The sequence below is a fragment of the Bombyx mandarina genome, chromosome 07 (assembly GCF_030267445.1).
Source record: "Bombyx mandarina strain Sakado chromosome 07, ASM3026744v2".
Lineage (NCBI taxonomy): Eukaryota > Metazoa > Arthropoda > Insecta > Lepidoptera > Bombycidae > Bombyx > Bombyx mandarina.
This window is the reverse complement of record NC_143214.1, coordinates 5,943,583-5,950,576: the sequence shown is the minus strand read 5'-3', so window position 1 is coordinate 5,950,576 and position 6,994 is coordinate 5,943,583. Positions and strand designations below refer to the sequence as shown.

The following is a 6,994-nucleotide window of genomic DNA, read 5'->3' as shown; positions in this document are numbered from 1 at the left end:
CTACTAGTTAAGGTTACGCTGAAATAGCCTCTCACTGCTCTAAGCTAGGTAGAAAAAAAACTACTAGATTCTAAGCGTTTCTTAACTTCTTTCATAACAAACCATCTCAAAAAAATCTGTTCGAGCTTGTATTTATGTGAAAGAAGTAGCAGAAGGGTAGGGTGAGAAGAAAGGGTATTATGGTGAAATATGACGTATTTTTGTAACATTTCAAATGCTAAAGATGCCATCTACATTTGTTCATCTTTTATTTGGCTTAAACTGGCTAAAGATTTTAAACACCTTGAACGCAACCAATGCCATCCCACATTAAAAGTTTTACAATTAAAATACTGTATAAATATATGACGGCGTTAACAATATTTCTAATAAACATCACGTGCAACAGGCGTGACTCACACAAGCCGGGTGCGCCGGCCGTGTCGTTCCACTCGTGCAACAGAAGTGACTCATAAGCCAGCTGCGCCGGCTAGTATAAAAAGGCGGTGCGTGCCTTGCGAGAAACATTCGTTGGACTGCGCTTGCCTGGTGCACTTACTATATCCTTGTTACGTTGTGTGATTCAGTGATTGTTGTACGTACTGGTTAAAGTTGGACAAGTGTTAAAGTGAATTGTTAAGATAACATATTGTTGATTAAATCAGGAATCAGGAATCAGAAGTGACAGCGTTTTATTTGGTGTTCAACAAGATAATATCTACCCTCAAGCTTACATCAGAAGTGGGATCAGGACTCTACTCTCACTGGCGTGACGTGTTTGAACATGTTCGAAGTACAGCAAAAAAAAAAAACATTATGCAGATCAGAATACTAGTAGTGGTACGCCACAAGAACGTGAATGCAGCATACGTAAGTCGTGTAATAACGTCTCTGTTACCTCGATGGAAGATCTGAGCCACGAAGAAATCGTCACATCTTACGTTCTGGCTCATGTTGCCCAGTTTGACTGTCGACGTCATCACATGGCGTTTACTAACGGAAATACAACACGTAACAAGCTATTGCAAGAAATTAAGGCAAGTGCAAATCTCAAATGAAACTTCGATCGCAATAATGGATCTGTCATGACGAGTGGGTAGTTCCGACACGAATCGTTTTTAAGCCAATGACTACTGCTAGAGTTATATGGCACTAGTACAGTAAACCAGGACATGAGACTGTGAATTGTCGCTGAAATTTTAGAATCTACTCGATTCAATACCAATAACACTACACGTTCGATGACTTCGGGCTCCAGCAAGCAAGCAAACAAGAAAGCAAGCAAGTTTCCGTGGGGAAGAAAAATTGACACATCTGAAGTCGTCGTGACCTGTAAGATAAGACGTCCGGTGCGTTCGTGTCTGGCGATGCGGCGGTGTTCGGGTTCCGCTGGCGGATGCAGGTTTTTCCGGTGAAGTGCGTGCTTGTGCGTGCTTGACAAGTGTTCGCGGTTGGCTTCCTCAGTATGGGAGTAACATCGTGTAAGAGAGGTGGAACCCGTAAAATTGTAGTTTGCGTGGTGGCTGGTAAGATTTGTTGCGGTAAGAAGTTTGCATGGTGGTAAAATGTCTTGTGAGTCTGCACAGGTAGCCGGAGGTGAGACTTCCGCGGTCGCGGCCCACCCAGTCCGCGAGAACCGGGCAGATCGCCTCGACGGTACGAAGGCCGGCCGACGGGTCCGCCAAACGACGAGATCACGCCTCCAGCACGGACTGCCGATATTGGAGCCCCCGCGCTCCGGCTGCACTTGCGCTAGGGTGCGCCGCCTCGTAGGAGACTGTGCTGTGGCAGGTCCAACCAGAGACGTCAACGTGTGTTCCAGAGCTTCAGTGTGTTACAGATAAGTGGTTTTGGCTTCCCCTTTATGTTCCATTCAAGGTCAGAATGTAGTGTCAAAAAAAAAAAAAAAAACATAGTAATTTATTCAATGGTAAGCGGTTTCATGAACAAGTCACTCTTTGATCTGAAAGTAACTCGGACCAATCATGGCAAGAGCAGTTAGGGGATATTCAACTCGCCCTTAATAGTACACGTTGTCGAGTAACAGGGTTTACTCCAATAGAATAGATGTTTACCGTTCAGGGTAGTTCACTTGAAATATCTAAGTTTCAACAGAGTGATAATCCCTCTAGATTAGATCTTGATTTAGCACGGTCGAAGGCCTGCGAAAACAAAAAAAAAAAAAAAACAAAAATGGGCACAAACAGAAGCTTGGTTTAGTCGAGGCAAAGCTAAAGTCAAACTCTTTTCCGCTGGGGGTTTTGTTTTCGTAAATTAGACCGAAAATATAAAGGTCCCTTCAACATTACTGCACCCCGAATCCTGATCACGCAGGAGCAAGTCACCGTCGTCGCCCTAGACACGTCCTTACGGATCCACCAGATCCAATAACTCTTGCATTAGATACCTTCAGCTCTAACACTAGGAGCAGGCTGAGGAACCCCGGTAACCGTACTCATCGAACTCTACAAAGAGGTCGACGTGCAACCTAACCCATGCATCAGCCCACTGAGTTTCTCGCCGGATCTTCTCAGTGGGTCACGATTCCGATCCGGTAGTAGATTCATTCGCGAAGCAATTGCTCTTGAGTTGTTAGGTCTCCTTTGGAGGCACTCGGGCAGTTGTTAGCAAATCCCACCCCTCTTGGCTGAGCCTTTGCTCGCCCACCCGTCCCGGTGAAGCGGGAAAGGCCTCCGGACCACCAGTAATCTTTCAATCATCTGCAGTTTTGGAAAACGATAGGTATAAGTTGAGACATGTAAATGGTTCTAGTGTACAAAGTTTCCCATGAAAACTTACGCGAAGTACCTCGAGGCCCGTCAGGCCTACTAGAAATTTCTGAAAATTATAGTGACGATGACGTGACGGCGTACACAGATGGGTTAAGTAATCTTGTTCATGAAACTGATCTTAATGATGACGACTCTATCACTGACAATAGAAGCGACATTTTTGTCCGCAAATAGCGATACAGCAAACATAGTCTGGGGGTAGTGATACAATGTCTGTAAGCTCAGGCACCTCAGGTGCAGGTGTTGGAAATGTAGAAAACGATGGTCGGGCTCGCACTATTTCTGAAGAAATTCCGTATAAATGTTCTGGTTTAAGAGATGTTTTAACAACGGCTACCGTACAAGCAGATTAAAAAAAAAAAAGAGAATTGTATGTGGCTAGAGAGATGTTAATCCGGACTAGCAAAAAAAAAAAAAAGAGAAAAAAAAAAAAAGAAATTGTAAGTCATTGAAGGGTGTATCCGGTCCAATGACTTGGCTAAAGGGATGTTAATCCGGACTAGCAAAAAAAAAAAAAAAAGAGAAAAAAAAAATGTAGGTCGTTGAAGGGTGTATCCGGTCCAACGACTTGGCTAAAGGGATGTTGATCCGGACTAGCAAAGAATAAAAAAAAAAAAAAAGAGAAGAAAAAAAAAAAGTGTGAAGTCATTGAAGGGTCTGTCCGGTCCAATGGCTTGGCTATAGGGATTTTCATCCGGACTAGCCACAACAATTAGCTACAGGGATTGCGATCCGGTCTAGCATTATCCGGTCCAGTTCGAAAAACTGAAGGGATAACAATTCCGATTTAAGTTAAAAGGGACATACTTACATACCTGAAGAGATTTAAATGAACTGGCCCAGGTATGTAAGCAATCAGTATTTATAGCCAGTATAGGATTTTCTGAAGAATTATGCGAACCGAACCGTATTAGATTGTTAATATCATAGACCACGTTTTAAGTTGCATCCGTTAATGTCAGGATGAACGAATACGCTTATTGTCTACAGAACAACCATAAAAAGGCGCACGAGGACGAGCGCATGTCAGTATGGCCGTGACGGCGTTAACAATATTTCTAATAAACATCACGTGCAACAGGCGTGACTCACACAAGCCGGGTGCGCCGGCCGTGTCGTTCCACTCGTGCAACAGAAGTGACTCATAAGCCAGCTGCGCCGGCTAGTATAAAAAGGCGGTGCGTGCCTTGCGAGAAACATTCGTTGGACTGCGCTTGCCTGGTGCACTTACTATATCCTTGTTACGTTGTGTGATTCAGTGATTGTTGTACGTACTGGTTAAAGTTGGACAAGTGTTAAAGTGAATTGTTAAGATAACATATTGTTGATTAAATCAGGAATCAGGAATCAGAAGTGACAGCGTTTTATTTGGTGTTCAACAAGATAATATCTACCCTCAAGCTTACATATAAATTAAAATACATCAGCCGTCAGCACTCGTCAACATAATACATGCTACGCACAAAATAACAAGTTGTAAAAAAATCCATACCGATCTTCCATACCTCAAAATTCATACAAACAAATACGAGCAAATTATGATAAAAATAACAACATAAAAATCGACTTGATAAAATTCATACAATGAGCGACAGAAAACGCGTAAGATCAGATATTTTATGGTCTCAACCGAATCAAGTACATAATTATGCGTCGGACTCCATACATTACGTAATGTCTTGCTTTTTTTTAAATGAAGTAGATGTTTATATCTTGTACTATATATGAGTCGACTAGTATCAAAGCCGGCAATGTGACTTGTGGATAATTATTGGTAAATCAGAAAAACGAATTATTGACTTTGTATTCCATTGGCAGTCACAAAACTCTTCTGAACGACATCTTAGATAAATAACAGGTTAACTATTAACCTTTATTTAATGCAGGTTTTGAACCGTATTCTTTGAAGGAGACGATTATATCCAAATCAATCTGTATTGAAATATCAATAAAAATTTTTTGTCCAAATGCACAGATTGCCACCTTTGATAATAGACGACTCATATATGTATATGTGGTTCTATTTCTCTGATAAATTTGTTATATTTTTAAGTTGTGTTAATACACACTATATGAATATGTATGTGAATATGTGAGTATATGATAGAGATTATATATAGATATATGTGTAAATTTTATATTATTATCATGATATAAAATTGTGTACATTGTTTATGTGATTATATATATATACCGTGTATGTGTTTGTATATTATATAATGTAGTTTGGTTGTTTCACATTAAGTTATGCACCTACCACAGGATTCTCTACGCCACCCTTGGTTGACTGGTAGAGAATGCCTCAGGCATTAAGTCCGCCATTGTACTTATGTGCATTACGTTGAATAAATAAATAAATGTTTAATCGTGTTCGATATTTATTAAATAGAATGCCTATTAAAAGTCGTCTGTGCCAAATCTAGTCTGGTACAACTGAAAAACTACAATTTACTGTTTTACATGCGCGTTTGTAGTTCAATTGCGAGTAATAGTAGTTAAATCTTTAGAACAATAAAATGTTGTGCTCTTTGTATTTGTTATTACCATAACTTCCTTCAAAGAGTGCTGTTATACCACATCTGTCGAAGAGACTGGTATACTTGCGTTACGTTACTAGATTAATAAAATACATTGATTTCATTCTTCCATATAAACCATTTAGAGACTTTTTTTATAAATACTTTCTTAGAGCTCATCTGCGATGTGACATAAGGAACTATTGTGGGAGCGGAGTGCTCGCCTCTGATGCAAATAAACTTCTTTGGATATTTTTTTCATTAATTTAGACCCACATTCTAGATCCATATTCGAGAATCTAGACACACACACAGCACACATTTAAACTTGTGTGACACACACAATCAGTCTCTAAACGAATTACGTATATCATGACATTTTTTTGAATCTAATTAAAATTAAGTGGTCTACTAAACTTAAATTAACCTAAGAAATTTTACTTAAAACTTAAGTATTTTTTCTGTGTAATCGTTCATAATTAATGAAGTCGTGCAAAAAAAAAATTAAATTTCAAATTTAGCATTTAGCATTTTCAAATTGTGAATAGATGAACTATTTAAAATTTCTAATAACCTACAAATTTGGATTCGAATTTTAAACAATATCACGATTTATCGAAACGGCATTGTGATGATCGAATAAATTACTGGCCGATTTATGAATGTGAATAGGTTTTTTTTTTAATTCGTATGCGTGGTCAAATTACTATTGAGCCTCCTATGCGGCTCAGTCTTCCGTGAGCTTTGTCTCTTGTATGTGGTACGGAGTTCGGACGCTCCCGGTTCTTTAAGTCAGTGCGAAACTATCTAAACCATATTTTACCACAGTTTATAATTTTAAAGTGAAGTGGTAAGAAAATTAAAAAGCCCAAAAAAATTAATGGGATTTTCGCGGGTATATAGGACGTTGTAATCAGATGATTTTTGTAACGGTGTTAAAAAAAAAACCTAATTTTCAATATTGGTTTCTTAATGGATTGATTGTTACGGTTTAAAAAAAATACTGAGATACGAAAACAAGAGAAAACGCGAAATAAAAAAAAAGTTGTCGGAAAAATATTGTGTAATAACTTACTAAGTAGAATGAGAATGAGCGGATGCGGATTTTCACGAATTTGAGATGTAAACTCTTATCGGCTCATTCAAGTAATAACTTTAGTTGTTCTACACAGATAATTCTCAATTTAAAATATAGGTACTACTGTTCAAACATCTGATTTCATTAATTTCCAATAACGTAAACTTCCAATGAACCATCTTCTTGGATTTCCACAATAAAAGAATAAAAACTTATATTAAATAATAATAATAAAAATCTGAGAAAAACTTCAACTATGTTTCAAGGCAGGAGGTAGAGCTTACATTGTGATGTCCATGGGCTACACTGACCATATGCTACCAGGTACTATACGTGACAAGGAAAGCTCGACTCTATCTACAAAAACAAAAAAATTCAGTAATTCGGTAATAGTAATCTCATAAAACCATTTAAATACATTGAAAATAGTAGAAAACACTTCGTGCAGTTCTATTATTATTAAATTCTTAACCACTTAACACCAGGTGGGCCGAGAGCACGTCCACCCATGTAAGAAAAAAATTAATGATAATTCGTTCGTTCAACAAAATATATCTATTCACATACATTGATAAACAAACTGGAGTGTATTTCGAAAAATGTTTATGATTTATAACGCGCAGATCAAG

At 38.5% G+C, this 6,994-nt stretch overlaps 1 protein-coding gene and 1 long non-coding RNA gene across 2 annotated transcripts in view; both read left to right on the top strand.

Annotated features, from left to right (window-relative positions):
• The first annotated feature begins 336 nt into the window (after positions 1 to 336).
• LOC149502630 (uncharacterized) lies at positions 337 to 5,141 on the top strand. Its single transcript, XR_016323287.1, has 2 exons — positions 337 to 1,460; positions 1,566 to 5,141. It is a non-coding gene; the product is annotated as an uncharacterized LOC149502630 (long non-coding RNA).
• A 790-nt stretch (positions 5,142 to 5,931) lies between these two features.
• LOC114251418 (facilitated trehalose transporter Tret1) overlaps positions 5,932 to 6,994 on the top strand; it is a 60,929-nt gene continuing 59,866 nt past the window's right edge. Inside the window, exon 1 of the mRNA XM_089728539.1 lies at positions 5,932 to 6,137. The gene's annotated coding sequence lies outside the window, so the exon portion shown is untranslated. The remainder of the gene's footprint in view (positions 6,138 to 6,994) is intronic.